At 36.2% G+C, this 24,146-nt stretch overlaps 1 long non-coding RNA gene across 1 annotated transcript; it reads left to right on the forward strand.

The window, feature by feature from the left end:
* Positions 1-9,317: 9,317 nt before the first annotated feature.
* On the forward strand, positions 9,318-21,421 carry LOC115438695 (uncharacterized). Its single transcript, XR_003938132.1, has 3 exons — positions 9,318-9,464; positions 12,376-12,380; positions 21,407-21,421. It is a non-coding gene; the product is annotated as an uncharacterized LOC115438695 (long non-coding RNA).
* Positions 21,422-24,146: the final 2,725 nt, after the last annotated feature.

Genomic DNA, 24,146 nt, shown 5'->3' on the forward strand with positions numbered 1-24,146 from the left:
AAAAACTGAAATTTCATTTGAAAAATTAGCGCAATTTGAACAAAATTATACCTGGACTTCTTATTTCTACATGTCCATTTCCACACAGTGTTCCATAAACATTTGGGAACAGACAGAATACTGTTCAAATGTTGGAGTTTGAACTAAAATTTGTACAGTTTCTCCAATATTCCATCTGTTATTCTGAACACAACTGCAGATCCCAGTGGATCCATAAATGCACCAAACATTTAGGAACAGACAGAATATTGTTCAAACTGCACAGTTCAGGTTGTTCATCTGTGTTTTTATTTATGTTTTTACTTGCATTTTATTGTGAAAGAATAGTTTTGTAAATATTTTCACAGTGTAAGGTTATTTTTTTCACTTACATTTTTCACAAAGAAAATCTGTAGTTGTCATTATTTCTGGGTTATTCTGCTCTAATATTTATATCTGACTGTAGATCCCATTGGTCTGTATGTGGAACCTGAACCAAAAGGATCTGTTCAACCTGGACTGTTCAGGTTCAGTTTTGCACTTTCATCCTGCAGGGCCGGAATGGACCCTTTGGTGGGGGGGCCAGATTTGGCCCCCGGGCCACATGTTTGACACCTGTGCTGTAGCAGATTAAACGTATTAATCACTGCAGCTATAATGGAACCAGTTAAATCCAGGTGGGAACACGATGTAACCTTAAATTAGATGGACTGTGCAGCTCGTTCCTGCTCTTGCGAACATGTTTCCTTGCGGTCTGTCTGTTGGTATTAATGGGAAACAGTGGAAGCCTGTGCCGAGGTGATAACATACACTGGCAGTTTTAGTGAAAAGGGACTTCTGATCAGAATCTGCAGGTATTCCTATGTGCATATATCCACTTCTTTCTGACCTTGTGCATGAAATTCAAATGATTGTCAGTTTATATTTTTTTTGGAAAGCACACTTATTAAATGCTTCGTTTCTGATGAGTGGAATTATGCTAAAATAGCATTTCTGCCGGCATCTTGACACATGGTTTAAATCACCTCCACCGCTCGGCATTTTCTCGCAGCTCGAATGCTTTCCCCAATAATTAGATTTATTTAAATCAATTTCATGTTTATTTCTCTTGAGGTTTACTGTTTAGTTTGTCTAATAAATCTACTCCTACAGCATTTTCACACACTCAGAGGAGAGGATTAGCCCTTGAAAGTATGATTTCCCGAGATTATAAAATGATGCAGTTTTAGATTGGAACAGGCTATTGTCTGGAAAACAAACTATCACACCAGTCACTGTTTTTCCATTTCAGGATCATCAGTGAATAAATATACACATGGATGTACCAAGCGGAGAGAATTAGGGTGGGGCTGCAATCTGAGTCAGATCTACGGAACAACTGGTAATTTAACTCTATGCATCAGTCTGTGAACAAATAACACAATCCAAGAGCGGCACATTTAGGTGCAGCTTTTTACTTGGATCTGAGAATATGCAGGCTTTTCCATCAGGAAACAGAGCAGAAGCTAAGGAGGCGGTAACAGGAATATAAAGGTTTCAAAAAAATATTTCAAAATCATTTGTACTGAGGTAAATGGAGTAAAAACGAAAGCCATGAAAACAACTGCGTGCATTAAAACTAGGCACAGACTCTGTGATTTTTGAACTAAAATATATTTTTTCAATATCTTTTATTATAATTGTTTTTTTTTTTATTTTAACCCATAAAGACCCAAACAGCCACTGGCGACCAAAAGCATCTACTGATCTAAACTGTTTAATAACTTCTGATCCACTAAGCCTATCAATACATGTCAATAATTGGTGTAAAATACAGTTTGTCATCTTTTCATGGTCATCAGATATGACCATATTTGGACGTTCAGAGGCTCCGTAGTGAACGTGGAAACACCGTCATCTTCTACAGCATTGATTCACCAGTATAACCCATGGAGTTGGATCAGTGACAGCGGACAGACACACTGGGTTTATGTTCAGTCAGTGACAGATTTTTCAGATATGTTACCTTTTCTTCAGTTTTTCTGTATCTGATGTAAAAACCCTTCACTTTAACCAGAGTTTTCATGAACATCTACATGATCAGTAAATTAAATATAAGAAAATACCAGATTTTTGCTTTAAAAAATGCAAAATACAGAGGATAAAATTATAATTAATGGTGATAAATCACTTAAGAAAAGTTCAATATTGAAAAAAAAAAAAAAAAAAATTGTTTTTGGAATTTCCACAAAAGTAGCACTGGGTATGGGTTAAGGTGGTCCTAGATCCCCCACAGTGAGAGAGGTTTGAATTCAGTTTTGTTTTTCAGTTCATTTCATGTCTTTTTGAGACCTTAATTTGCAAAAAGTGGATTATGAATTACCATAATGTTTTTTTTACAGCCTCTTCCTTCATCAGTATAATGTGTAATTAAATATAGGTCTTCATCTTGTAATATTTCCCTTTTTTTTTAACATCTTTTGTGTCATTGCATAGGTTTCTGTCATTTGTGTTTCCGTCATGTTTTTAACTCATGCTTCTCTTCCGTGTTTCACATGTAAATATAATAATATATACGATCTTCCAGAGAATGCTCTTCTTTGTAAAATTAATCCACATATCATGTATCATATTATTATTGTCATAGACTTTATGCTCACAGCTAACAATAAAAAATAGCTCCACAACTTATTTTAGAGACGTAGGCTTAGATAATCAGAGGATCTGTCTGCTCTGTCAACATTCTATTCTTATAATTTAACTCACTTTGTATTGAGATTCACTTGGTATTATCATCACCGTCTTCATTTAAGTTTATTTGATTCATGTCCCACAGTGGAAATGAACTCTGGAATCATCCTGTATGAGCCTGAAGGAGACATACACAGTAAATGACATTTTTGTGAAGGGGATTTTGACTTTCATCATCAAAAATACTTGAGGTGTATGATCACCTTCTTACAGTAGCTTACCTTTTTATTTGATACAATTGGTTTGCTGTCTTTTTTTTCCACTTCCAGAATATGGAAAACCATCGTGCTCTGTCCATGGTCCTGAACTGTGGAAAACCACAGTGCTCTGTCCATGGTCCTGAACTGTGGAAAACCACGGTGCTCTGTCCATGGTCCTGAACTGTGGAAAACCACGGTGCTCTGTCCATGGTCCTGAACTGTGGAAAACCATGGTGCTCTGTCCATGGTCCTGAACTGTGGGAAACCATCATTCTCTGTCCATGGTCCTGAACTGTGGAAAACCATCATGCTCTGTCCATGGTCCTGAACTGTGAAACCAACTGCCTCATACATAAAAACAGCCTGCACGCTGTGAAAATCCTTACACTGTTTCCTGACGTCCTGAGTATCTCATTTCTGCTGCTGTTCTTTCAGTAACAGTAAGAAACACCAGGTACTGTTACAGCTGACACTGCAAAAAAAAAAACAAAAACAGAATGCAACAATCTGTGTGTAATATTTGTACTGAGAAAATGTGCCATTAAAAGAAAAAAAAAAAAAAAATTGTATGCTTTTTCAGTATATGGAGATCTTTTATGGTGTTCTTAGAGGGGACAAAAGCATTGGAGGCATGTTCTCTGTATGTGTCCATCAACAAATGAGTAGTGCTATGTATTTAGTATACGTCTGTTTTTGTTTTGTTCTATTTGAAATGCGTTTCACTGTGAGACCACTAAGTTAACTCTTGGACCATCAGTGACTTCTAAGAATGATGAGGATGATTTATGTCTCAGACTGGACCAGTTATGTTGCATGTTACTGCCCTGTTATGTCTATTTTACTGAAGATGAGCCTTACTGTGGTAATTTTGTTTTGACCTATGTTATTGTTTGTGTTATTATTTACCTTACTGTTTATTATTTATTTGTTGTAGAGGGATTATTTTCTTTGAAAATAAATAAATACATTCGTTGAAAAAATTTTTTTTTTTTTACAAAATTTCTACAAATGGTGGAAGAACTTGCCAAGTACATGTAAAATAGTGAAGATTTTGAATAAGTTGTTACCTACAGAACGGAATATAATCAAAATAATATCTGGAGAAAGGGACAACACTGAAACCCAACACTGGATGCTACTGGATGATCTTTGGCTCTTCAGGCAGAACTGCAGTAAAAACAGGCCTGACTAAATCTGAAAAGGGATTTCAGGTATTGGGGCTGACTTCATAAACAGTTTTACAGATGCCTACAAAGGTCTGCCAGGTAAAATTGTTTCTAAATTATATAAAGGGCTGCGGAAATTACATGGAAACAACACATTATATGTTAAATCAAAATGGGAGGATGAGCTTGGCATTGTCTTGTCTGAGAGTGATTGGTATACTATGTGCAACACACAACAAACGTCTACTACAGTGGTTTCCAACCTTTTTTTGGTTCGTGACCCCATTTCAACATCATAAATTTCTGGTGACCCCAGACATTCAAAACAGAGAGGTTTTTTTTCTTTTTTTTGATGAAATTAATGTGTTTTTGATCATGAAATAGTTTGCTATACTATGTTGCAAATAAACGTTAATTTTAGAGGACATTTAGTCTGTATAAAGTCTATTATTGTGGACAGAGGCAGTAAATCCAGGTGTAGATTACTGCACAAAGGCTCAGGATCTGTCCAGTCAGTCCAGCTGGGATTTACAAGGAGGACAATTAATACTGAACAAACAAGAACTGAAACTATGAATTATGAAAGAGCTGCAGCATCTGAAACTGACCACAATGAACATTTGACACAGAAACAGAATCACAGTGCTGCAGTTTCACAACCACAGTTTATCTGCTATGGATTGGGATTGGCTCTGTCAACATATATTTTTTATTAGTAGTTTTTTTTTTTTTAATCAATTACTAGAAATTCCAGGTGACCCCATGTGGGGTCCCAACTCTAAGGTTGAAAAACACTGGTTTACTAGCTCTAAAAGATGGAGGGAATTTTCTTAGAAAAGCCTGATCAGATTCTTCATTCCACCACATATCACTCCTAAAGTAAAGGGACATCAACAGTATTGTTGGAGACAGAGTGGGCACACAATTCCTAATCACTCTCGCATTTTCTGGACTTGTATAAAACTGAAATCTTTCTGGGAAAGGCTTTTTGGAACAATTGAGGGTATTATGGCCTTCACAATTCCTAAGGACCCCAAATTCCTTTTGCTGGGATGGCTATCTGGAAATGTATGAGAGAAAGAAAACCAATACGTCTTTAAAATTCTTATAATCACTTTTAAAAAGGCCAATACATGGAACTGGCTCAAAACAGGTGCACCCCATGAGGATCAGTGGCTGTAACAGAGGAAATCTACTCCATGGAAAGACTGACTCACTACCTACGACTCAAGGAACATATGTTCATGAAGCACTGGAGAAAATGGCTGGACTATAAACAAAACAATACATAACTACTGCTGTCTGTGAGTTCAGTATTGTGTGTTCAACCAGTGAGCCCAGGGTTGTGTGTTGTATAGTCTGTTTGTTGATGAAACAAATACAAAGTATTAAAAAAAAAACTGGCCTGATTCTGAATGGAAATCACTGCATGGGCTCAGAAACACTTTCACAAATCACAGTCTGTGAACACAGTTCACTGTACCCTCAACAAATGCAGGTTCAGGCTGCTATCATGTACAGAAGATGACAGGAGCTGGTTATGCTGTTGTCTTCTCTGAACCAAAACTCATTTAAAATAAACTGAAGCAAAGTGGAAAACTGTCCTGAAGTCACATGAAACCTAACTTGAATCTCTGGAAGTCAGATGGTCTGAGAATGCATTAGTGCTGAAGGAGTGGACAGCTTGCACATCTGGAGAGGAAACATCAGCGCTCACAGGTAAATCCAGGTATCAGTGGTGTACACACTCCATCCAGACAGAGTATCTGTGAGGGACGACCTTGGAACATGTCATCAACCCAACACTAAAGCACATGTGCATCTGTTACAGCAGCAGGGATCTGCAGAAGAAGAGTCCATGTGCTGAACGGAGCAGTCTACAATACACACCTGTCATCAACTGAAAACATGTGGTACATGAAGGAAGGAAGGAAGGAAGGAATGAACAAACAAATGAATGAATGAATGAATGAACAAACAAACAAATGGATGAATGAACGAACAAATGAACGAATGAATGAACCAGTCAGACTCCAGCTCCTGCTCTCCACTGTTCCAGATGTTTCTAGACTGTTGTTACAGCAGACAGGATGATCCACAGTAGTAAACATGGACCTGGTCCAACTTTTTGGAGATAAGTTGCCACCATTAAATTCACATTTACCTCCTTCTTATCAGTTATTTTTTGCATATCCTCTTGAGACCAAGCAATGCATTTTGTCTTCTGTAGGGGACAAGAGTTTCACAGCTTTACTTCAGAAAAAAAAACAAAAAACTTTCTACTGCATAGGACATTCCATAAAACACAATTAAAAATCTGAAAAATGGTTTAATTTTGCTGTTTCCAATCAGGACAATCATTTACAAGTTTTCCTTTCCTGTGCTCAGGATCATATGTTTTGTAATTTCTGTTGTGAATAAAATATATTGTGGTATTTTAATTTAATTTTTATATTTACGCCGCCCCCTGAAGGGGAGGCAAGGGGTGTTGTTTTTGGTTTGGTTTGTTTGTTTGTTTGTTTGTTAACACTCTAGCAGCAAAACTATTGGTTGAATTCACACCATATCGGGTTTATGTCAGAGACCCAGAATAGATGTGGTTACATTTTGGGAAAAGTAGGTCAAGGAAAAATAAAAAAAATAATAATTTTTTAAAATCTTTTTTTTTTCTCCCATTTACTTATAATGGGCAAAATTTCAAATGTTTATAAAAAACAAACGTTTTGTTGGCACAAGTTGGCACATATATAAAGTAAGTAAATTTATTTATAGAGCACTTTTCACAGACAGAGTCACAAAGTGCTTTATCAATTCAAATCAGAATCAAATTAAGTTTACAGAGACCCAACAGAATCCTTCAGGAGCAAACACTTGTGATTGGTGGTCATTGATATGCTGACATCAGCACATGCATAGACATGATGACATCAGCTGGATTGAGGGGCTTGTTGGTTTGTTTTGCCTGACACCACATATTATTATTATTATTATTATTATTATTATTATTATTATTATTATTATTATTATTATCATCATCATCATCATTATTATTATTAAAAACTGCTTCATGTTCAAAAATTATCTGTTTTTTATATTTATTGGTTCATTAGGAAGACTTTTATTTGACCAAGCTATGCTAATATGCTAACATTAGCCTTGGAGGAAAACAAAGCAGCTGATTAAATTTGTTGCCATTGTTCTTAAAAACATAATATTGTAAAATAAGCTACACTGTATGTGAGGGGTGGGGTTTGTTGTGCCTGGCACCACTTGTTCTTTTAGTTTAGAATTTGACAGTGTCAGTTTACTTTTTGGAATCAGTGTTGTATTTGTAATCATGTAAACAGGAACAATATCATTCATTACAAATTCCATGATGACTTACCCCACACTTGCTGCACATGTCATTCATATTTGATGATGGTCACTGTAACTTTATTAACTATTTATTAATTTTCTGGAAAAAGTACCTCATACACACACTTAGAAAACACTGATTGTGAACCTTCCCACACATAAAACACATAAATGTGTTCCAGGCTGCACAAACAAGGTGTCATGTCTTGAACTTGTGCTGATATGATGTGAACATGGCATAAGCCTGCAGCAGATGTACTACACCATTACCCTCAGACAGTGTTGTGACTAAGCAGCTTGCATTTCCATACAGATTGCATTTGTTTCCGCTCAGCTGCCGTGCAGTAATGAGCAGCCCGGCTCTGTTGAAGATAACAGGATGGAGCTCATTTCCACGTACCTGAGCACAGACGTCAGCAATTTTACACCACGTCCTTCTAATAGAGGATTAATTTGGCCACCTGAAGGAGCTGCTGCTGCTTTGAGTACAGGAGCTTTGACGCGACTGGGGGAGGAATAAGAAATAGAAGTGAGACTGTAGTCACTTTTCCTCTTGGATAATACTGAAGTGTTCATTTTTGGTACAGCCCATAAAGATCCAAACATCCACTGACGACCAAACACATTTACTGATCTGACATGTTTAGTAAGTTTAGTTAGAACCTCTAATCCTATCAATCCATGTAAATAATTGGTGTAGAATACAGTTTGTCATCTTTTCATGGTCATCAGACATGACCCATTAGGACGTTTAGAGGATCTGCAGTTACCATGGAAACACAGTCATCTTCTACAACAGGGGTCTCAAACATGTGGCCCGGGGGCCAAATGCGGCCCGGCAAAGGTTCCAGTGCGGCCTGTGGGGTGAATTTGCGAAGTGCAAAAATTCCACAGTCAAGGCATTTTAGTGTGGGTTCCACATCCAGACCAGTCTGATCTACAGTCCAATAATAACAGCAGAAGAACCCACACAAAGAACCACTGCAGATTTACTACTGGGTTTGATGGGGAAAAAATATTATTACATTATGTCTGTAAATAATGACAACTTCCAATTTTTGTCTTTGTTTTAGTGCAAAAAATCACATTAAATAATGAAAATCTTTCCATTTCCAAACTCTCCTGTACCAATAAAATGTGACTAACCTGAACAAATGTGTCCAACCTGAAATGTCTGTATTAAATTCAGTCCAGTTTGAACTCTTTTCTTCCTGTTCCTCAGTGTTTAGTGTCTTTGGAGATCTGATCCAGAATGCACATGGACTAATGAGAAGTGGAGGAAGAAGACTGAGAAAATTACACTTGTTCTTCTTAAGAAATTTCTGTTTGGTTTTTTTTTCAGGTTATTCACCTCTTTTTTGTTTGTATAGTTAATAAAAGTAAGTATTTTCATAATTGAATGGGTTTTTTTTGCACTGAAACAAAGACAACAATCTGGAATTGTCATTATTTCTAGGTTCTTCTGCTGTTATTTGACTGGTTGGGTCCACTGCAGATCAAATCGGGCTGAATGTGGAACCTGAAAGAACAGGAGTTTGAGAACCCTGGTCTACGACATTAACTCACCAGTAAAACTCATGCAGTTTGATCAATGACAGTGGTTGGACACATATGTTCTATGTTCGATTAATGATAGATTTGACTGAAAAAGGCTGTTTTTCTTCTCTTTTCACTTAACTTTTTTTTTAGTCCAACAGCCCACAGGGTCTGGTGGATTACTGGTTTCAGTTGTCGTCTGTCCATCTGTCCATCCATCTGTCCGTCCACTATTTTTCAAGAATCTTCTTCTCCGAAACCGTGCATCAGCATGACTTGATATTTGTTGTGGAACATCTTTGGGGTAAGGTCTACCAAGTTTATTCAAAGAACTGGGAAATATTTTTGAATTTTTTTATGAATTTTTGGAATGTTAAAAATCCCCATTGGTTTATAATGGGACACATTTCAAAGTGCTATAACTTGAAAACAGTTGAAGATATTGATATAATTTCTGTTGGTAATAGACAGGAAGTCACATTTGGGCTTTCATTTGGTGCCATGACCTTCAAACCCAGACTGTAGATTTTGGCTCCAGCTAAAAACATGTACAAGCAAGAGGAAAAGAAACACGAAAAAAAATTCTACCAGAAGTCCAAACATTCAAAATTAACAGCATGTGTAATATGATGAAATATACTTATATCACCATTTGACTGATGACACAACCTTTGACCTAAGAGGATCTTGAATAGTTAACGAATGTCAGTTAATGTCTTTAAATATGCCATTGGACTACAGTACCCTTGATCCTATGTTTTATATATTAACCCTCAAATGTATTGTTAGTATGATGATTAAAGTACATGATCAGTAAATTAAATATAGGAAAATATCTGATATTCTTTTTTTAAAATTATTTTTATTGTTTGATTTCTGTACATTACAAAACAAACATAAGGGACATTTGGATACACTGACCATAATAAACCTGTGTGACTAACAATTGTTTTCAGTAATCTGACGTTAAAATGAAACTTGTCCATTTCTTCCATTTATTCTGACTCTGTTCTTCTTCAGTTTCAGTTTATGGGTCATTCATTCATTTTCTGAACCCGCTTTATCCTCACTAGGGTCACGGGGGTCGCTTGGAGCCTATCCCAGCTACTAATGGGCGAAGGCGGGGCACACCCTGGACAAGTCGCCAGTTCATCACAGGGCTGAACATATACAGACAAACAATCACTCTCACATTCACACCTATGGGCGATTTAGATTAACCAATTAACTTATTAGTGCATGTCTTTGGATGGTGGGAGGAGCCAGAGTACCCGGAGAGAACCCACGCAGACACGGGGAGAACATGCAAACTCCACACAGAAAGGTCCCACCCCCCGTCGACTGGTGTTGGAATTGAACCCAGGACCTTCTGTCTGTGAGGCACCAGTGCTAACCACTGCACCACCGTGTCGACCTGTTTATGGGTCAGACCATCTGAAATATTCCATTCACAGTCTGGATCCAGTCGTTAGTTGTAGGTGGTTCTAATCTGCACCATTTTTTGGTAATAGCCTTTTAGCCTTTTGTATCCATCATTTTTTCTTACATTATTACCAATAATCCATCTGAAATACGTCACAGAACATGTTTTAGGAATTGCAAAACCCAGTATCTGAACAACTGTTGAATCTACATGATCCCAGAATGATGCAAGTTTAGGACAAAACCAACAGATGTGAGTATGATTCACACTGACATCTGCACGTTCTGTCCAACATGGTTGAACTGTGGACATATATTCAACTGTAATTTTAGGAGTTATGAAAAATCAAATTATATTTTTCCAGCAGTGTTCTCTCCATGTTCTTGAAGAAGTGTTTGACTGTTGAGTTCTCCACATACTGACCCATTCCTCCTCTGAGACACATATTCCTAGTTCTTTTAGTTCTTTTTCCCATTTCTGTTTCACATCCAATGTACTACTCTTCCCAATTAAATGTTTGTAAAGAGAAGATATAATTTTGTATTTTTTAGAATATGAAAATACCTGATTTTCACTGGAAAACTACAAAAATACAGAAGATAATATTATGATAAATGGTGACAAATTGCTTAAAAAGTGTTAAATAAGGAGAAAAGAATAAAGTGGAACTGACACAAAAGTAGCACTGGGTCTTAATGAGATAGTGACAGTGAGTGTAAGCAGCCGTTTTTTTGCTAATAAACATCAAATTAATCAAATCTGTGATCTCTTGCTTCTTGTAATTTTGTGTTTTTATGAGTAAATATCAGTAATTCATGTTTGAATCAGCTCAGAACTGTGACACAGTGTTGAAACATCATTTAAATGAAGTATTTAGTGGTTTATTAATGAAAAGCAGCATCATCAGTATGAAGATTTGACATGAAGTATCACCGCCTCTCAGCACTGCTACACTTGAATGAATTCATTGAACATATTAGTCTGATCAACAGTTTGGATACGCTGACGTCTATGTTTGTTTTGGTCATTTTTCATCTCCGGTTCTAAACTCCACTTCCTCCAGGTGGTGATAAATGTTGTAGACATGAACAACACAAACAGCCGACACGTGAACAAACCGAATCACTCAGTTTAATGAGACAGCTTTTGGAACAATATGCTTCCATCATGATAGGGGTTTTTTTGTGCATTTTAAAATATTGTATTAAGTTAAATCTTGATGATATACGAGGGAGAGTCAAAAAGTTCTCAGACAAAAGTGATAAAAAGTTGATTTTATTTATTTATTTAACAGACGTGTCAGCCTTGAACTGCACAGGCCCAGCTCTTCCTTTTTTAATGTTGTTGTTATGATTGGATTTTGTTCTTTGGGTCAAACTGGTAGATCCAAGTTTCATCCCCCGTGACACAGCGCTCGTCTGACAACTTTTTGACTCTCTCTCATATGTTGTTTTTGAGCTAAGACGCTTAATAGGAGCTGAAACTTTTTAGGAATAGGTTCAGATCTAGCGAACATTGAACTCACATTTAACCCTGTAAAGCCTGAACCATTAAATCATTGACAGAAAATTCCATTTCTTTGAAACTCTTTCTTTTTCTTTCTTTCTTTCTTTTTTAACCCTTTCATGCATAGTGGTCACAACAGTGGACAGCTGTTTTCTAGTATATTCATAGATTTTGTATTTTTAGTTCCATATCAGCACACAGTGGACACTTACACTGCAAAAATCTAAATCTGACCAAGTGTATTTTTCTCATTTCTAGTCCAAATATCTGATCACACTTAAAATCAGACAATCACCTAAAGAGGAACTTTTCAGTGAGAAATAAGAACTGATTTTTAGACAATAGATCTGGAAAATCTGATTTCAAGAAATCTTACCAAGATAATTTTCACTTGTTCCATTGGCAGATTATTTTTGCTTGAATTAAGCAAAAAATTTTTACTCTTTAGGTGATTCTGTCTTATTTTAAGTGCGATGAGATATTGTGACTAGAAATGAGAAAAAAACACTTGGTGAGATTCAGATTTTTGCAGTGCATGCACCATCTCATACAGTGGAATTCATACTGTTACTGTAACTGTACTGTTCTAGATTAACCTGATCTGCACTGACAGGTTTGAGTGGAAATCAATTTCTTGTTATTGTTATTAAACTGTAATTAACAGTTTTGGTTTTTTTTTTTGTTTGGTTGGTTTTTTTTTGCATATTATCTCAATGAAGTGAGCAATGACTAGAATTAGAGTATGTTAAAATATAAGAAAACATCAGATTATCATCAGATTAACATAACCCCAGTGTGTCCATCCACTATCAGTGAGTCAACTCCATGGGTTTTACAGGTGAATCAATGTTGTAGAAGATGACGGTGTTTCCATGGTAACTACAGAACCTCTGAACGTACAAATGGGTCATATCTGATGACCATGAAAAGATGACGAACTGTATTTTACACCTGTTATGTTTTAATAGGATTAGTTGTTCAACATTAATTAAAACTTATAGCTGAATAGATGCTTTTGGTCGCCAGTGACTGTTTGGGTCTTTATGAGTTAAATGAAAATTAATTTGAGTCTGAAGAATTCAACTCATCTGCACTTTTTGTATCTTATTCTTTCTTTGACCGCCTTTGAAAGCTTCTCTAACTTTATATTTTCTTAATTTCAAACTATATCTATCAATCTTTTCAGGGGAAAAAAAAAACATGCAGGTTACAAAAGTTAGACTCAGAATAAAAAAAAAGAAAAGAAAAAAAGTAGATCTAAGGAATTTTAAAGCAGTTTTTGGAGGAGTACATGCATTTGTGTCTTTCATGGATGAGTCATTCTTAATATCCAATTCTTTTTGTCCTCGGGCACCTCAAATAATCTCCCCTCAGTATAAGAATTCTCCAAATTTACTTCGCCCCCGTTCTGATCCACAGACTCATTCTGACTATCTGAGTTTCAGATGACACACCAGTCCTTGACCTGTAGGAAACTGCAGAAGAACAGCTGAGCTTTGTTGCCATGGTTCATTTCCCTACTTCCTCTCCACACATTAATTCTAATTACAGCCGAGCTGCTTCACCTTCCTCCTTCCATGAGGATTTTTCCTTTTTTTTTTCCATGGTGTTGCTGAGCTGCCTCCCTCCCTTCCACATGATGAAACAGGGCGAGGAGCCAACATTCCTTCCTTCCATCGGTGCCAGAGCGGGGGCAGATTTATCAGATGACACATGCTGAGCCAAACATCTGCAAACGCGCTGCCAACTTCGCACTAACAAGTAGTTTGTGGACACATTCATCTCACTTTATTACAGCACGGAACAGCCTCCACAGTATGACATGAGGCTGTTATGTGAGCATTATGTATGGATATGTAGGGTTTCCTGGAAAAACATACAACTAATGAATAAATGGATGAATTAATGGAACGATGCGACAGGAGTAGCTGTTTTACGTTTCATACTGACAGATAAATGATGTTTTTGTCTAAAATATCATGTTCTGCTGATAATTCTGTCTGTGAAATGTCTGTCTGTGACAACTATTTTCACTGATGTTAAAAAGAAAAAAGAAAACTTCTGCCCCTGTTGTTGGAGAATAAAATTATTTATTTATTTATTTATTTATTTATTTATTTATTTCCTCCCAACAATTTCAGATTATTAATTACCTCCGCCAAGGAGGTTATGTTTTTGCCAGGGTTTCTTTGTTTGTCTGTCCGTTAGTGTGCAACATAACTCAAAAAGTTATGGACAGATTTGGATGAAATTTTCAGGGTTTGTTGGAAATGGGATAAGGAAGAAATGATTAAATTTTGGTGGTGATCGGGGGTGGGGGGGCCCACGGGGGGGGCCACTGATCAGCCTTGGCAGAGGTCTGCGCTCTCCGAGTGCTTCTAGTTTTCATAATTTAATCCTTTAAAATACTTTATTTTTTGTACAAAAAGAAAAACTAAGTATCTTCTGTGCATTATATGCTGGACAGGGTGTTCAGTATTACTAATGATTTTAATTTCTTTTTCGAAGTGGCTACTGACACAGTACTGTGGCACAAAATATTGTAAAATACACTTTTACTGTGTACTTTTAGAGTAATCATACTCAAAAATCCTTCCAAGCTCCAAAAGTGTTTGTTTTTTCATCTGAAATAGGCTTTAAGACTAAATTCAATGATGAATAAAATTATTTTTTCCAATAAGTACCGCATGAATTTGGTATTTTTGGTATTAGTACTTCATATACTATTAGCACAAATACTATAAACTACTTTTACTGTGTACTTTTAGAGTAATCATACTCAAAAATCCATTCCACACTGCACTTCTGTTTGTTGTATTCAGTGGTTGTAACAGATAAAATGTAAGAAAAGATTAAAACTTCTACAAGTTTATAAGCTGTTATTTTTTGCGGCTCCAGACTATTTTTTTTTTTTTGTGGAAGAGGGGGCAACACGGCTCTGACTGATAGTAAAGGTTGCAGACCCTGCAATAGACAACCCCATATTTTGTGCCACAGTACTGTGGCAGTAGCCACTGCCTTTATTTTGCTGTGAAATGTCATCAAAAAACAAATCATATTTCACAGAATTTCAACCCGATCAGATTTACCGACTGCCGCCCTTGGCAACCCCCCCCCCCCCAAAAAAAAAATCTGCTGCTTTGACCAGGAATCAAACCCCCAGTCTTTCACATTGCAGTCAAAAGCATTACCTATAGAGGTAAACCTCCGTTGGCTTTATGGCCCTATTCGCAATCTGATTGTCTTGGTACTTTTTGGGATGTGACGTTACATCTAAGTTTTAGGGTTAATTCAGATTAAAGTGTATATTATGTTGTAAAATATGACGGTGGTAACCTGGTCACATGGTCAGAGCTGTTATTGTCGTGTCCTGTTTCATGTTTTTATATCTGTATGCCTCATGTTGTCTGTATTTATTTTATTTTATTTCATGTACATCAGCACCATTGTAAATGAAGATTTCCCTAAATGTGTTTTCTGAGGGTTTAAATAATCAACTCATTTTAGTTCAGGGGCCACATTCAGCCGAATTTGATCTGCAGTGGGCCGGACCAGTGAAATAATAACATTATAATATATAAATAATGTCAACTCCAAATTTCCTCTCTGTTTTAGAGTGAAAAAAGTAAAATTATGCAATGAAAATGTTTCTGTCTACCAACTATCCTTAAAAAACATGGGTGTCAAAGTCATGTCAGTTCAGGGGAAAAATCCAGCCAAACTTGATCTGACGTGGCTCTGACCAGTGAAATAATAACATTATAATATATAAAAAATGTCAACTCCAAACTTTCCTTATGTGATGAAAAAGTTTACATCTATAAACTGTTCTTTAAAACAATGTGAATAATATGAACACCCTAAAATGTGTTAAGAAAAATAAGTGCAATTTTAACAATATTCTGTCTCAGTTTATCATTGACACCATGTTCTGTACAACTTGCAGAACACAGTGGATCTACAAACACACTAAATATTCAGTAACAGGAAGAATATGATCAAATTTACACTTACGTCTCTTCAGACATTTCAGGTTTTTCATATTTGTTCAGAATATTTATGTTTTCTGTGAAATTATAGTTTGTTTTAGTGTACATACAAGAAAATTACATGAAAATATTTAAATTTACAAAAATAAAAAAAATTGGAGTTGCAAGAATTTCTAGGTTATTATGATAATGTTTTTCCTGGTCTGCATGTGGAACCTGAACCAAATTTTCTGTGATCATCTTCAGTTTAATTTTTGCATTTCACAAGTTTGTCCTGTGGGTCGGATTGGACCCTTTGGCGGGCCGCATTTGGCCCCCGGGACGCATGTTTGACAACCCTGAATTAAATGAATTAATGAACGAACATTAATGAATGTCCCAGCAAACCCCCATCAGCACTGATCGGAACTATTTGTTCATGAAGACTGATGCATTTTATTTTATATTTTTATTCCCAGAGGACTGAATGTTGTCCTCTTGAAGCTGATGCAGTTTGTTTAGGTGTCAAATGCTTCCTGAGGCATAAAAGATTCCACTCTTTGGCTTCAGCGTTAGCCTTGGGGTGAAATCAAAGCAGATTTACAGGCTTTAGACAGAGTTAACATAAGGAATGACAGAAACTTTCATTTAGTTGATGTGGACTTTTGGCAGGTTCTTTTTCAGACGTCTGTCCCAGTTCACAGAAAACAAGCAGAAGCTGCATCTGGAGCAGCAGACCTTCTGTTGAACCTCAGGAGAGGATTTAAAAGCACATATTTGTCTTAACGCCTCTGTTTGTTTATGAAGCAGATGTTTGTCGACTGCAGGGGTGAACAGACACCTGATGGAACTCCGCATTTACTTTATCCTTTTATGTTTTCAGTAAGAGTCTTTGATTCCATTCATTTATTATTGGAAATACTACTTTCAGTAAATGTAGTGGCATGACATTTTAAAGTTGAGCAGTAGTGGTATGATTTATGCCATAAAAACAGAACAGAACAACAACACTCAGAGGTTTTTGTACAAAGAAATGTTCCAATACAGCTATGCACATGTGAGCTCTTTTCACACTATTAACTAATAATGCTGTGTATCGGCAAGAATCTGGTGATATGTTACAAATCACAATACAAGATCACAATACGATATGTCATGATATATCATGATACTGTTAAAAAGGCCACTTTTTGTTGGTTTTGTTTCTTTTTATAAATGATTATTTTGTGAAAGAATTGAATTAGACCAAAAATCTGCACAAATCCTAAACACATTTGTATTTGATCCCAACAGGATCTAATGTTCTATCACAAAATGTTCCAACTGTGTTCAAACTGAAATTCTGTTTTACAGACATTCCAGCTTCAGATCCTGTTCAAATGTTCAGATTCTATTAGTTCACAACTAACATCAGAACAGGATTTGAGTTCAATCCCAACAAAGGAACGAACATTATTGAATAAAAGAGTGTTGAAGAATAATAAATGAAATATAAAATAAATAAATAAATAAATAAATAAATAAATAAATAAATAAAATAAAATGAACCTCTGCAATATCTGCATTTGAATAAATACCTAAAAATATTGATGCAGTCCTTTTTAATATCGATACAGTATTTTAAAATGAAATATCACAATATATTGCAGAACTGATATTTTCTAACATCCCTATTAACTAACAGTAACACTTAGGGCTGTTAGAAAATATCAGTTCTGCAATATATCACAATACTTCATTTCACGATACTGTATTGATATTAAAAAGTACTGTATCAATATTTTCAGGTATTTATTCAAATGCAGATATGGTGGAGGCTCATTTGAGTTTTTTTGGTTTTCTTTATTGCTTATGTTTTATTTATTATTAATTAACACTCTTTTATTAAAAAAATGGTTATTTGAAGCGTCCTAAAAGCACTTTCTACTGTCTGAGAGGCAGATGTTTGTTCCTTTGGTGGGACTGCACAAAAATACTGTTCTGATGTTAGTTCTGAACAAATAGAAAATGAATATTTGAGCAGGATCTGAAACTGTAATGTCTGTAAAACAGAATTTAAGTTTTAAATGTTCATAAATCCGTTTTTTTCCCTTCATGTGCATTTCAGTTCTCTCCATACACATCCTAGACAGTAGACTGTGGTCAGTGACAGGAGGAGCAGCACCAGTGAAGCGTCAGATTCAGAGGGACACATATCAGATGCTGGACAGTGATAATGGATGATTGACAGAAGGCTCAGCCAGGTTCGGCCAATTATTTCATTTGGACCGAATAAAATGATTGGTCAGAATTTTATCAGAAATATTAACAATATATGAGAATTAAACATTTTTGAGTTTCCATACCTGGTAGATTTCTTTTACATTTTAGTTTGACACACTCTTATTAGGAGCATTTTCAGACGACAAAAGAAAAGTGTAAAAATGCCACATCATACGGTATAGCTTTAAGTTATTTTAGTTCAGGTTCCACATACAGACCAATGTGATCTCAAGTAAAATACTATCATAATAACCTATGAATAATGACGACTCCAAGAGTTTCTCTTTTAGTGTAAAAAAGTACAATTACATGCAAATGTTTACAATCACAAATTGTTATTTTGTGTGACTAACCTGAATAACAATGAAAATTACATGCAATTTTATCAATATTCTGCCTATTACTGTTAATGTTTGCTGCTTTTGTAGACCCACCATGATGTATAAATTGTAATGTACATGTATAAATAATAAAGTGAGGAATAGTATTGTTACCTCATCCCCCAAAGGGGAGGCAAGGGGTATTGTCTTTGGTTCAGTTTATTTCTTTGTTTGTTAAGGCTTTAGTAGCAAAACTATTGGTTGAACTCATACCAGATTGGGTTTACAGATTGCCAGTGACCCAGAATAGATCTGATTACATTTTGGGAAAAGTAGGTCAAAGTTAAAGTTTTTTATGAATTAAAAAAAAAAAAAGTTCCCCATTTACTTATAATGGGCAACATTTCACGCCTATAAAAACATCAATTTTGTTTCAGTTTCCTTCAAACTTGGCACATACACTACCAGTCCAAAGTCTGGACTCCCCTTGTCATTTAAAGGACGTCAGATGGACCACAGATGACCAACCAGTGCTCAGCATCACTGGGAACTCCCTCAAAACTGGTGGAAAACATTTCAGGTGACTACCTCATGAAGCTCATCCAGAGAATGACAAGAATGTACAATGCAGAAATAAAAGTAAAATGTGTCTATTTTGAAGAATCTGAAATATAAAACATGCTTTGAGTTATGTCACACTTTCTTCAACTCCATAATTCCATATGTGTTCATTCATAGTTTTGATGCCTTCAGTGAGAATCGACAATGAAAACAGTCATGAAAATAAAGAAAAACCAGGTGAGTCCAAACTTTGGACTGGTAGTGTATATAGAGGCAACTGATCTCAGTACACTCATAGACATGATGACATCAGCTGGATGGATGCCAAAATAAACTACAATTCGTGCAAGGGGGGGGTTTGTTGTGCCTGACACCATTTGTTCAAATTGAACTTTTTTTTCTTAAGACATTTCAGGTTGTTCATGTTCTTTAAGTTTCTTTAAAGTATAGTTTGCAAATGTAAACATTTTCATAATTTAACTTTACCTTTTTTACTCTGAAACATAGGGAAATGTTTTGCAGCGATGTTATTTATAGGTTTTTATGTTATTATTTGACTGGTCTGGCCCATTTGAGATCCTATTGGGTTGTATGTGGACCCTGAACTAGAATGGGTTCAACAGCCCTGAGTTAGTTAACAGTGTTTGTGCATAATTCACAGTAGAGTCTACATGTGTAGAGTCTACATGTGACAAAACTGAGCAAAATAAGACTCTTGGTCAATGTCATTAATTCTAAATTTGCACAGGAAACATTTTTAACCAATAGTCAATGGATCTTATATATCAATGTGTTGTATTCATTAATTTGCAGTGTGTACGGGTCATTTACTTCTTTTCACTTTTCTTAGTCCTAACAGTGTCTGTCAATTTTAATCTAAATAGTTTCGTCTTTAATAAAGAATATAATAAAACTCACCTTAGAGTAAAGCAGATAATGGGGTCTATGAACTGAACCAGAAGCAAATGAATTATGCACATGTTGGATTTTTACAAAGATACTTCTATTATTATCTATTGAAACCCCTGATAATATCTGTAGTAACAGGACCATAACACTGGATCTGCTCAAATAAAAACTGACGGTCGATTCAAGGCCAAACCCCAAATACAGACTATGTAAAATACAAGGATACACTCCGTCTGTCCTTCAACACTTGAATCGCAAACGCTGAATAAATTACACAGAATAATCATACTATTTCTAACACTTTAGACTGGATGACTCATTTAAAGTTTTATTATCATATGTATTATACAGTATGTACTAATATCTCTGTTAGTGCCCTGAACTGGCAACTTGTCCAGGGTGTACCCCGCCTTCGCCCCTGTGTAGCTGGGATAGGCTCCAAGAGACCCCCGTGACCCTAGTGAGGATAAAGCGGGTTCAGAAAATGAATGAATGAATGAATGAATAAATAAATATCTCTGTTAGTAATCAACAAGCACTGCAAGATGTCAAAACCTACACAACGGTCCTGTCAGTGGTTTGGACGCTTCATTAATGGTCTCTGATGAGTGGGTGGAGGAGAAAAGAGAGCAGAGCCTGGTGGGGGTGAAGGGTTACTGCAGTGTTTTTCAACCTTGGGGTCGGAACCCCACATGAGGTCACCTGGAATTCAAATGGGGTCACTTGAAATTTCTAGTAATTGATAAAAAATTAAGAAAAACTTACTAATAAAAAAAACATGGTGAGTTGAGAGAGTCAATCCCAATCCACATCAGACAAACTGTGGTTGTGAAACTGCAGCACTGTGGTTCTGTTTCTGTGTCACATGTTCACTGTGGTCAGTTTCAGATGCTGCAGCTCTTTCATAATTCATAGTTTCAGTTCTTGTTTGTTCAGTATTAATTGTCCTCCTTGTAAATCCCAGCTGGACTGACTGGACAGATCCTGAGCCTTTGTGCAGTAATCTACACCTGGATTTACTGCCTCTGTCCACAATAATAGACATTATACAGACTAAATGTCCTCTAAAATTAATGCTTATTTGCAACTATTATTTGCAAACTATTACATGATCAAAAACAAATTAATTTTAGCAAAAAAAGTCTCCATTTTGAATGTCTGGGGTCGCCAGAAATATGTGACGCTAAAATGGAGTCAGGAGCCAAAAAAGGTTGGAACCACTGGGTTAGTGTGTGGTGGGAAGGGGACACAGTGGGAGAGGACATGTGTAGTACTGTCAATGTAGTGGTTCAATGGGCTACACATCCCCCCCCCCCCTACACACACACACACACACACTCTTACCACTGTGTAACTTTCTACATTATTTATTTCAGTTCTATAATAGCTTCTCCTTTTCCCATTCAGCTAAGTTTACACCACATCACACTGTGGCAGGTCAGTAAATTGAGTTTTTCCAACATGTGCGCTTGTTTTCCATCCATGCAAGTTGACCTTTGACCTTAACACCCCTTAGTAAGTGAAATTGAATGGTTCCTTTCTTTCTTTGCCTGCGACACAGTCTCCTGCGTACGTGTTATATTTTGGAAAAGCTCCCACTCCCTTTCCACAGAGGTCACAAAGTCACTCTGAGGAATCTGTTTCCTAGATTAACATTATTGTGCTACTGAGCCACAGCTATCACCACTAACACACAAGGCAACTGTGGGCTCCAACAGGAAGGATTTTCTTTTTCTTTTTTTTTAATTAGGAAAATAATGTAAATATATATATATATTTTTTAAACCCATAAAGGCCCAAACATCAATCACCGACCAAAACTTTCTACTGATTTAAAATGTTTAAAACCTGTTCATCCATTAATCCTATCAATACGTGTAAATAACTGGTGTAAAATACAGTTCTTCATCTTTTCACGGTCATCAGATATGACCCATTTGGACGTTCAGAGGCTCTGTAGTTACCATGGAAACACCATCATCTCCTACAACATTGATTCACCAGTAAAAACCCATGGAGTTGGATCAATGACAGTGGATGGACACACTGGGTTTATGTTCAGTTAATGACAGACTGGACTGAAAAGGTCACTTTTTCTGCAGTTTCCTCTGGTTTTGATATAATAACCCTGAACTTTATCTGAGCTTTTAAGAAGATCTTCATAATCAGTAAATTAAATACAGGAAAACACCTGATTTATACTAATAAAATACAAAATGCAGAGGATAAATCACTTAAGAAACGTTAGATATTGAGAAAATTTTATTTGGGAGCTGACATACAAGTAACACTGGGTCTTTATGAGTTAAATTAAAAAGGTAACTTCTACCAATATTCAAAATTCTGTTAATTTAATTAATTTAATTAAATTAATTAAATTAATTCTGTTAATTTCTGTGCTCTTCAAGGTGCATATTTAACCCACAAAGACTCAAACAGTCAGTGGCAACCAAAACCATCTACTGATCTAAAACTTTTAATAACTTCTGAACCGCTAAACCGATTAATGCATGGAAATAATTGGTGTAAAATGTAGTTCGTCATCTTTTCAGGGTCATCAGATATGACCCATTTGGACATTCAGAGGCTCCATAGTTACCATGGAAACACTGTCAACTTCTACAACATTGATTCACCAGTAAAACCGACGGGGTTTGATCAAAGACAGTGGATGTGGATGCTTAGTTTTACCTCTGCCAGGAGGTCTTGTGATTACTGTGCTTTGTGTGTTTGCGTGTTTGTTTGTTTGTTAGCAAGATAACTCAAAAAGTTATGGATGGATTTTTATGAAATTTTCAGGAAATGTTGATACTGGCACAAGGAAGAAATGATTAAATTTTGGTGGTGATTGGGGGGGGGGGGGCGTCTTGGCAGAGGTCTGCGCTCTCTGAGTGCTTTTCTTGTGTGTTTGTTTGTTTTCATCTTTAGTGTAAAACTCTTCCACCCATCTTTCCCAAATCTTCCCCACAGATAGGCCTAGGTCCTGGGACCAACCCAGTCCATTTTGGTCCCAGTAGGACAAAGTTCAAGGTCACAGCAAGGTCACAACATCTACAGTTTTCCATCTGTCATCATTGAAACATTTTCCAAAATTCATCCAAAATTCAAAACAACTCCAATTCTCCTCCAGTTGGATCCACCTGTAGCTTAGAACAATCTCTTGTATGTGGAACTAAATTGTCCACATCCACTGTGGAATGTGGACTCTGTGGACATTTACACTGAACACTGAAAATCCCATTTCCCACACATTTAAAATTAGAACTCAACTAATATTGATGTGAACTGAATCTAATTGGACAGACACATGACTGGGACCAAGCTGCAACTTTGGACCAAATATGGTTCCGGTCCATTTCTCTTCCGTTCCGCTCTGTTGACTTTTCTTATTTTTTATGCACCATTTCAAAAAATCATAAAAAATGCAATTTGTGAAATTTCATTATGAAATTAGTTTTGCACATCCACAGTTTAAACAGAAATAGTCGATCCACACGTGCACAGCGTTCGGGGTGCTTGGCAGAGGTTTGCGTTCTCTGAACACTTGTCAGATTCTGTTATTGATATCTTTGCTGAAAAAGTCCCTTTTTCTTCAGTTTTCACTTTTAAACTGAGCTTTTATGAACATCTACATGATGAATATGTAGCGCCCCCTAGCTGTCTGGCTATTTGTTGGAGTGTGCTCCCCGAATCCATGTGTTGCGAGAGATCTCTCTCTCTTTATAGTTCCCCAATGCACTTTGTTAGGTAAATATAAGATCACCAAAATGTAACTTTTCAACTATTCAGAATATTCTGATGACAGTAATAGACTATTTTTAGTACACCTGTAATAGCTATATAAGTGAAACATCTAAGTTTTAGATCAAATAAAATCAATTTCTCAGTGTAATGTATTTTAGCTTCAATACATTGCCTTACTTATGCACATCAAATTAGTTTTAACCCTTTTTGAATTTTTTCACCGTTTACTATTCGCCCCTTTAAAATCAATATCCCCACCAAATGATTTATCACAATTAAACACGTACACGTACACCAAACAGAACGTTGAACAATTTACTAAGCATTTAAGCAAATTAAACATTCAACAGTAAGGTATGGGCACATAAATTGTCTTTTCTTTTTTTCAGTTCAGTTCTTTGAATTCAGTTCAGTCCACTTTAAAGTGTATTCTAAGTCCCGTTAGTTCACTTCAAATGAACAGAACACAAAAATCATAACCCTTA

This window comes from Sphaeramia orbicularis, chromosome 3, assembly GCF_902148855.1.
Source record: "Sphaeramia orbicularis chromosome 3, fSphaOr1.1, whole genome shotgun sequence".
NCBI classification, from domain to species: Eukaryota; Metazoa; Chordata; class Actinopteri; order Kurtiformes; family Apogonidae; genus Sphaeramia; species Sphaeramia orbicularis.